The 9981-nt window shown below is 45.9% G+C and overlaps 1 long non-coding RNA gene across 7 annotated transcripts; it reads left to right on the top strand.

Annotated features, from left to right (window-relative positions):
* The first annotated feature begins 4692 nt into the window (after positions 1 to 4692).
* On the top strand, positions 4693 to 9637 carry LOC125514354. 7 transcript variants are annotated; one of them, XR_007286351.1, is made up of 7 exons: positions 4693 to 5193; positions 5656 to 6440; positions 6591 to 7122; positions 7452 to 7891; positions 7995 to 8432; positions 8976 to 9264; positions 9414 to 9637. It is a non-coding gene; the product is annotated as an uncharacterized LOC125514354 (long non-coding RNA). The 7 variants fall into 7 exon arrangements; XR_007286354.1 differs by lacking the exon at positions 7452 to 7891 and having other exon boundaries at positions 7995 to 8207; positions 8317 to 8432; XR_007286352.1 differs by lacking the exon at positions 7452 to 7891 and having other exon boundaries at positions 7995 to 8154; positions 8268 to 8432.
* The last annotated feature ends 344 nt before the right edge of the window (positions 9638 to 9981 follow it).

Below are 9981 nucleotides of genomic sequence, written 5' to 3' on the forward strand. Positions count from 1 at the left end.
GTTTCGGGATTTAGCAAAATCGGTGACAGTTAGCGATCTGATGGTGCCAATTTTTTCCCTTATCTGTATACTTCGTTTTCGTTCGACCCAGCCCTGTTACGACATATCATTGTTATCTTCGGTCGTGCCATGGTGATTTGTGTGTAACAGAAATTCAGAATGAACTCAAGTTGGCATGTGCGAGTGCCTGCGATATTCTCAGGTTGCATGTTCTCAAATGCTAAATGTTTAGAGCATCTCCAACAGGCGCGCTAAACAGGCGCCGCACCGTAAATAAACCCACTTTAGCGCGCGCAACCCGGCGGATGGCTCCAGCAGGCGCGCAATAACCGCGCGCGCGGTATAAGCAGTTGGGCGCGCGGCAGGAAGCGGTACCCCGCGCGGTGTATTTGCGGCGCCCGCTTCCGCGCGCGGCACACTCGCTCGCTCTGTCTTCTCCTGCTCCAAAGCCCCGCGCGCGCCGGCGCCGGCGACCCGCACCCATGGACGCACGCGCCGGCACCCCGCTCACCCCGTCCTATAGCCGCGACCCCCCCCCCCCCCCCCCCCCCCCCCCGCCCCCGCTCCCGCCGCCGCCGCCGCGACGGCGGCGCAAAGCCTAGCCCGGGTGGCGTTGGCCTCACCTCCGCCGGAGCTCCTCCGACCATCGGCCTCGCGCGCGGCCTCTTCATGCCGCCGCGGATGACCTCGGCGGCGGGTGGCGTCGCGCCGGCGCCGGCCCGAGCCGCCGCCCCCTCCTCCTCAAAGCTCCCCAATGCGCCGCCGCCAAAGAAGGGCAAGACATCGGGGAAGAAAAACAAGGCGGCGGACGGCTCCGGCACCTCCAAGGCGAGGAGGAAGAAGCTTGCGGGGCGTGCGACGGGCGCGGCAGTTGCCGAAGCGCCGGTGTGCTCACTCGTTGAGCCGGCGGCCGGCGCGCACAACATGTTCGACGAAATGCCTCCAAGGTAAAAAAATTCTAACTTTTCATTTTTTTGTTATTTTTTGAATGCATTCACATATATATAGCTTATTTGCATTGTGCAAAAAAAATTGTAGTCTCAATGATGATGCATACATGTCCATGATGGGTGTTGGCTCCAACAATTCGCATTGGTCTCAAATCAATGACATGCATTTCGAAAACCATGAGTTTGAGGTGGACGAGGAGGATGAGGGCATTGTCGACGCACCGAAAGGAAGAGCGGGCAATTACAGCAACGCCGATGACATCTTACTATGCAATACTTGGTTGCAAGTGTCGAGGGATCCATCCGTTGGAGGTGATCAAAGTAGAGATGCTTATTGGCTTCAGATGAAGGAACACTTTGATGTTCGCAACGTGAGTGGAATTGACTGCTCCGGCCGATCACTTAGGTCCCGGTGGCCGACAATCAACTCGGATTGTCAAAGGTGGGCGGCCTGTCAAAAGGCGGTTGACAAGTTGAATCCAAGTGTCACAAATGAGGACGATAGAGTAAGTGGCATTTCATACATGTTCATCATACATGTTCATCTACTTGTTGTTGGTGCTAACTTGCTTTGTTTTCATGTAGTTCAACATTGTGCAAAACTTGTTCAAAGAAGAGGAGAGGAAAACCAAGAAGGGGAAGATCAAGAAAGGAAGGGTATTTGCTTTGCCTCATTGCTATGAAGTGTTGAAGGATGATGAGAAATGGAAGAAGCGTGAAGATTTGGATTATTTGCATTTGAGCAACAAACGAAAGCGAACAATTAAGTTGGATGATGATGATGATGATGATGATGATGAGGATGATGCATCAAGTGATGACGGCAAGAGAAGCCCCACACCCAACTCGGTTTCATACTCGAAGCCAAAGCGACCGGATGGGTGCAAGAAAGACAAAACCAAAAAGAAGAAGAGGAAAGGAGATGATGAGCTCAAAAATGCTATGGAAGCAATTGTGAAGGCAAGAAAAGAAGCCAATGAGGTGAGGAAAATGACAAGGAACCAAGATGCCGCGGCCGAGGAGAGGAGGTTGGCGGCCGAGGAGAGGAGGGTGGCGGCCGAGGAGAGAAAGCTGGCTTTGGAGGAGAGGAAGGTGAGCAATGAGGAGCGTACTAAATTGTTGGAATGGGAGAAGCACTTGTTCTTCTTGGACACATCTAACCTCAATGTGGCGCAAATGGAGTATGTCAATCTAGCCCGTGAAGAAGTCTTGATCCAAAAAAGAGCCATGGTTCATGCAATGGGTGGCGGTGGCCTCGGCGCCATGGGTGGCATGGGTGGCTTTGGAGCTCCCCCCGACACTATGGCCACCATGGGAGGCATGAGTTTTGCTTCTCTCATGGGAGGCATGGGTGCACCTCCGGCCGCCATGGGCGGAATGTCTTTCGATGTGCCTCCTCGCACACATTCCCATGAAGATGTCGTTGAAGATCTTGCCAACACCGTCGGAGCTTCACGTGATGCGGTGCGCGATCAAGAGAGGGAGGAAGATTCATCTTCGGAGGCGGAAGAATAGTCTTCCGAAGATGAGGACGAGGACGAAGACGAGGACGAGGAATGATGTGTCTTTCATTTGTGTATTAAACTTGATTTGCATTTTAAACTTGGTTGAATGAACTTATGGGCATGAACTTTTTTTCATCAACTTGTTTGTGTGAAATTTTGTGTTGAAAATGTTCATCATTTTGTGTTGAAAATACCATATGCAATGCACCGGCGAGTCGCACGCGCTGCTGGAGCGGCGCGCGCGCGCTGCATTTCAGCGCGGCTGCTGGAGCGGGCGCCGCGCGCCGCGCCAAACCAGGCGATGCGCGCGCGGCAAATCTGTTTTTTGCGCGCCGCGCGTCCGGCGCCTATTGGAGATGCTCTTAGTCTCTTCAGATCCCAGATTGCCTCCAGTTGGACCAAGTCAAGCCGTCGCCCACAACCACGATGGTCACCTTGCTCCCCCCTTCTGACCCCGGGTAATTTACCGATGCTTCCTGGCTTCAACTATCAGTTTAAATATGCAATTATTTACCTCCTTTTACAATTCTGGTCAGTTTAAATATGACCATTGAAGATCAATTTTGGTCAGTTTAAATATGGCTTTCAATTATGGATAAAGTCATTATTGCAGTAATGTGAGTCGTTCTGTAGCTTTTGTTTAGCACTTGGAAAGAGCAGAATACAAATTCGGTTGCAGAGATAACGTAAGAAAGAAAAATTGTCCCGTTGTTTCTGTTTGTTTGTCTGGTTGTGATCATAGTCTATTTTAAGCCCATGTAATTTCCAGTTGTTGTGAAAGTGCTATACTTAAAAATAATATTTCATTATTGTATTATCCATTTGTATTTAACCCTCGGCAATTTTTGGTTCTTGCATTGCTTCTGTTCTAATACTATTTGTGCTCTACTTTCAATTAATTGTTTTCAAATTCTGACTATTTTTTTGGAGTTATTCATGTTGTACCCATGGCATGTCGAGTGTACATGGCATGTTGTGTGTGGGAGAGAGATGGAAATTGCAGTTCTTTACTGTCATATATTTAGATCATGGTTCCAATGTCGGATCAGGGTTGAGACTCCTTTGCCTCTATTTTTTCATCCGTTATAAGTTGTTTAACATTTATGCTTTCAAAATGAAGATGGGTCAGGGGATCGTCCCGTTGGAGGACCTAACAAACTCATTTGTAAATGGAAATGCAAAAGGTAGTCATACTCAGAAACCTAAAAAGAGAAGTAGTCAATCCTAGTATGCCAGAATGTTTGATGAGAAGAAAGAGGAATTCCTCGAGAAGCGCGGTGTCGCCCAGCAGCAAAGAAGGCTGCAACCATGGGTAGTGTTAATTATGCGCAGGTAGCACGGGCACATGCTCCTTCAATAGGCCAGAACCCACCGTACATATGATAACTACTTTGGATTAACATTATATGTTTCTAATTGCAGCTTTTGGTGTGCTCCCACTTGTTGGCAGTACATAGGATCTATATTTGGTAAGCTCCACTGCAGATCATTACTTTCATGCTTCCACTACCTTTTTACCTAATTTTAGACTATGCAATCAGTATCCATTGTTGTGTTTTACTTTTTGTACCTTTGTTGTGTATTTATATATTTTTTGTCTATTGATGATCCAAATTGTTCAATGAATCCTCTGTGATGCTGAATTTATTGCAGTGATGCAGAATGTGAGATCGTTGCTGGGCATGGCTGGCAATTACTTATAAGGATAACAGACCAGATGCTTTATTTTTATGACTGATGTATAACTACAGATTTATTATATTTATATTTGATGATTTTTGACAAATGAGTTGAATTAGTACAGAATTAGTACCGGCCATGTGCTTTCATACTTTCACAATTAGTACATGTGTCAATGCCTAATGCTTTATAGAATTATAAAATTAATATATTGTATAGAGAATTATATTTTATAGAATTAGTACACAATTAGTTGAATTACTATAGACCAATTGCTTAAACTTACCCGAAATAATCAGTACTACTCATCTCAGAAAACTTGACGAAAATTATCAGTACTATTCATCTCATTGGTGTGCTCATCTCAGAACACTTGCTTGATTGGGCATTAGTCCACTCTTTAGTCCTTTCCTTCCAAGGTTGCCTTATCTTTACTCCTAATGTCTCAGTTGGTAGGTCGCGTTCCGAGTTTAATTTTCGTCCCACCACTTTCGTCCGGGTTTTTTTGTCCTTTTTTTTTCGCTGGTTTTTTTCAACACCTCCCCACCCCATCTCACCCACCCCACACACGCACCCCCAAGAAAACCACCCCGCCCGCAGTCCTCCCGTCGCCGCCGCCGTCCTCTCGATCCCATCGATCCCATCTATCATTGCCGCCGTCGAGGGGGAGCCGCCGCCGCCGCCTCTGCAAGGCAGCGCGGTTTGAATCCCGCAACCGCCGAACTCTGGGAGATGCCGTCGCCGCCTCTCCAGGGCAGGGCGGTTTCAGTCCCTGCCGCCGAACTCCGGAAGACGCCGCCGCCACCGAACTCCATGACCCATGGCTGCCACACATCTTCCTCCACGCACGGCCGCACCCCCACCCCTTTTTCTTCCCTCCCTCCGGCCTTCATCTCTACCCGTCCCACTCCTCGGCCTTCAATGGTGATCCGCTGCCTCCCGCTCCTCGTGCTCCGATCTGACAACTGATCCACCGCCGCGCCTCGGATACGTCGCGACGCCTCGGATACCGGCGACCGGCGGTGATCTGAGACCAACGAGTCGGCACCACATCCCTGGTACTTCCCTTCCCCATCCGCCAACCCTCTACCCTCCCCCTGTACAAAGGCCCGTGCGGCCCTGTCCGTCCGACCTCGGCGGACACGACCATCCGGGCAGACGCGGCCATCATGGATCACGAGAACGCCGGCGCCACCAGCGCCTTGGATGCATCACCCGTCACCACCATGGTGGCACCTCGCTGCTGCCGCTCGGCATGGATGGCCGCCCCAAGACATGGATAAGCTCTCGTGATCCCCACCCCACCCCTCTCATCCCCTGAATCAGTATCCTCTGCTCGTGCTCTCCTGTTCCACCTGAAACGACGAGGGGTAGTGCCGGCCGTGGCTCAGCAGGATAGCATAATTAAGCTTGCCCTTTTTCTTTTGTGTTTGAGCTGTTTCTCAGTTTTACATGCACGTATCAATCTTTCTTCTGTATGCAGGTTACACACCTGATGATTTTTACAACCTCTTCTGCAGATCTTCAGAACACCGAGCGAAATATTGGCTTGGAACGATCTTGGGTTGGCAGGGCGGCCAGACCAGGTGGAAAATGTGGTGCACGAGTCAACCTCACATCATACTGTGGTGTCTAGGATGGGCGTGGTGTAACATGACGCTTTCTAGAAGCATGTTATCGAACATCTCCACAGAATCCCGAGCTTGCCTAATTCCAAAAGCATGTTATCATAAGGATGAGTATGGAGGACAACTCTCTCAATTCCCAAAGCACTAATCTTGTCCTAATTGCTCATATATTGAATCACTTTTCGCTGCAAATATGTTTTCTGTTTGATGAGCTAGAAGATGCTTGGAGGCTAAGTACAAAGAGGATCTAACGTTCACGTTTTTGGGAGGCAATAACTACTTTGTGCACTTTGGCTGTGGATATGGGTACACATTCTTGATGTCTCGATGAATTGGAGAACAGATGTAATGGTATATGCTCTATGCAAGGACATGAGAACAATCCTCCAAATTGAACTACGTGATGGGAGAGTAGTTAGGAAACTTTGTTTGTGTACGGGTTGCTTTTCCTCTATATAGCGGGCGCTGGAAATTTCAGTTGCGATGATAGCAAGGATCAAGGAAAAGAGAACAAGGGTGGGGCTTAAACTTCAGTACGAGCGCTTGCCGTGGTTCTGCTATGCATGTGGCTACATCGGGCATCAGGTCATGTCTTGTGCGCGTAAGTTCAGGTGGTGAACCTGTATGCTGACGACTGCGATGCTTACCACTGAGGAAGTTCGTGCAGCAAGTAGGAAGTAAGACCTGAATTTAACTAGATGACCCACAATATCTAGCAACTCAAACCATTGTGTCACATTAGAGTAATTTTTAATACAGTCATATAGCTATCCATGCTGACATGGTGTATTATTATTTTCATTGGAGGTTAATTAAGTTTTTTTCAGGCACCTTGGACAAATTTTGGAAAGAGGGGCACGACTCGGAGGTATGACCCCCAGCAAGGGCCATCACAGCTGCGCTGACAAGCAAGTGTAAGTTGGTGATGGTGCCACCGTGTCAGAGTTCGGAGACTACCCTTGGAAGCACAAATTGGACAAAGTGCCTTGTGCCACTGGTGTTTCAACACCAGGGATGTGATTTTTCTCTATAGTTTGTAGTACATTAGACAATTTTGTATGCTATTCAGTAATTAATGCTAAAGTTTATTCCTACAGCTTGTACATGAACAGGTCCCTGTTTACCGATGGCGAAAACTCATCCTTGATCCAGCTTACTCCTGCAAATGTTGACCAACAGACAATTCTCTTCATGCCTTATTCATAACATCAAATTTCTCAACCTGATGGCATCTATCAAGGATCTCTAAAGCCGATGGATTAAACTTGTGTTTTTCTCGTGTGTTCAGTATACATGGTTATCTTCATAGGCTAATTTCACTTTTGATAACTGATGATAAAGCGACAATGGAATCAGAAGGTGAGCTAAAAATAATCTTGTTATCTATTGTTGTTGCAAATTTTCCAGTATGCATGTATCTATCATAAAAAAGGAAGCAAGTTTATACCATGATTATAATGTCTTACTGATGTGCTTATTGTATCGCTGAAACATCTCAAATGCATTTCTTTTTACAAATCTAATTACTAGGATTCTTTTTTTCTTTCATTTTATATTTAACATTAAAGTTTGCTTTTCTATCTTTTCTGATTCACAAATTACGGTCATGCCAATGGAAATGATGAATACACTTCTATAGTTGGTCGTAAAACCAGTCGAGCATCTGGCCAAACCCATTTGCGATGCAGGCCCAAAAAACTTCATCATTCATTCTGCAAGCTGCCTAAAGAAAAAACAGCACCACTGAAACCATCTCTGGTTCATTAATTGGTTCAGATAATCAAATTATTCAATTGAAACATGTGAGAAATTATTATAAAAAGAATCTGGATGCATCATATTAAAAGTGGAATAGGGGCAGCGGCATCGATCCTTCGTAATGACCATCTGCTGGAAGGCGACGCGGTTGGCGATAATTTGCTTAGCTCTTTCGATGACGCCACATGGGCATTCGTGAATTCCGAGTAAGCCGCAACCCGGTTTGACAGGGTGAGGGATGCGGGAGTGGTTGACAATGAGGTGGCCCTGTCTAAGGGCACCCAGTAGAGTGAGAAAGGAACATTGTTTCTGTAAAAAAAATGATATTTAGACTTTCAGAGCACCCCCTGCACTACGTGAGATTTAGAAGGTATTCAGATTAGTGTTTGCTGATTTCTATAAATTCCGTTTGTGTGAGTTTTATATTTTTCTATCCCTGTCGACGTACTAATCCACTGTTCATTGATGTGCAGGTGGTATGGCCGGCGGATGCATCCATGTGCTAATCATCTGGCACCAAGCGGACGGAGCCGAACGAGTTGGGGCCACCAGCTGGCTGACAACGCACACATGGGCGAGCATGAGCAACATGAAGCTAGGGAGTAAGCTGGGAGCGGATGGACGGGGCGTGAGGTAGAAAAGGGGTGGGGAGCGGGCGGACCGTGGACATAAGAGAACAACACCGGGTTTTTTAATTACTTTATGCACGATCACATATTTATCTCTTTATTTATGTGGCTTATCAGGCTTGACGCACGATCACAGATTTATCTCTTTATTTATGTGGGTGGGCAGAAACATCCTTTCTAAAGTTTTCTTGGGGCTGTATTGACGAACAACTTGTTCAGTGATACCAACCCCTTTGAGCTCCCTCAACCCTTCGACAACACTTATTCAGTTTCTCACCACAAGTGAGTTCTATTTGCACCAACAAGCGTGTTAATCATTGTACGTGTTGGTAATCAGAGTTTAGATAAATGCTACTAATGCTAGCGCTCGCCCTACATGGACAGAGTGGTGGTCGAACGATATGGTTAAATAATAAACTGACTTGGAAGAAGCAACAGAACTTATTATGGACAAAGAGAGATGCATAATTTTTCTAATATGTTTATTATTGGTCGTTTCATGCATCGTTTAGGGTAAAAAGTTCCTAGAACATGAGCTTGTCCTTGCATAATTATCCATGCTTGATGGCACTACATCGTATCAGCATACTTTAAGTTTGTCCTTGTATTATCACGTATTCAAGGGCAAAAATGCCCAGAACAAAGAAATGATGAATTGTATTGTAGTCGTTCTTGTAGTTAAATATTATGTTTAAAATTGATCATCACTTGGGATGTTGCCAACTGCAGGGTCGATGAGACATTGAATTGCCATATTGCTTTTCCCTCTTATTGACATGTTAAGAATATATCTTTAACAATAGAATTTAATATTTGTGCTTTCAGGTAGTAAGAGACATGATCAGATCACTAACCAGTGATGAAGGCGTTATGTGGTCGTTGACGTCATGCTAAATGTTGGTGTAGTGCCAAATAAGAAGATACAGAACAAAATCCCTAAGCTAGACATTATGGTATAATGGAAATTTGAGGATGTAGGTGGATGTGGGCGCTGTGGCCGCCACCAAGGATGTAGGGGTCACGCCCCAAGCTGCAAGTACGTGGTAGGTGCATCAAAACTGACGAGGACATGGGAGCCACACTGCAGCATGAGTGTTTTTCATAATTTATTTAGGTATGTGAAGTCTTTTTAATGTTCACATATATGCTGAAATTTTGACATTGAAGAACCAACAATGGAGTTGTATGTAATTTCTTGTGAGAGCTATACCATTCTTTTTAGTACTAACTAATTCCCATGAGTGCCAATGGTGAAATTTTCAGGCCTATGTACTGGATGATATTTTCATTGCTGGCAGTCTTCATCAACCTATCTACGAGGACATTGATATACTAATTGTTGCACAAGTGTTCTCAGCACCGGCTAACAAGAAGAGAGTATGATTGTTTAATGCTCCCTGTTGTAAGCTTGTTTCACGAGGAGCTTCTCAGTGTTGTACATGTAGGGTGTGGATAATATAAATAAAATCTATTTGTTCATTCTTCTACTGTATCTCCGATTCGTCCCCCACGGTTTAGTATAGTTATGTGCTAAAGTATTAGGAAGAAAATAGACGGATGGTATTGTCATTCGCGGCAAAGACAATTACATCCTCAGACGAATGAGCCAATTGAATATGCCTGGCTGCACAATCAAGCTGAGCCTTGTGCTTAGAAAGCCAATCCATCCCGAGAATAAGATCAATATCCGAGTTACCAAGAACCATTGGGGAAGCTAGAAACTTGAAATCACCCATCATGATAGAAACATCCGAGACTATTGAAGTAGCCCTCATACACTTAGCCGGAGAAACCACTCTCATAGGTTTACCCAACATTTGCGAAACGAAGT

This window comes from Triticum urartu, chromosome 6 (assembly GCF_003073215.2).
Source record: "Triticum urartu cultivar G1812 chromosome 6, Tu2.1, whole genome shotgun sequence".
NCBI lineage: Eukaryota > Viridiplantae > Streptophyta > Magnoliopsida > Poales > Poaceae > Triticum > Triticum urartu.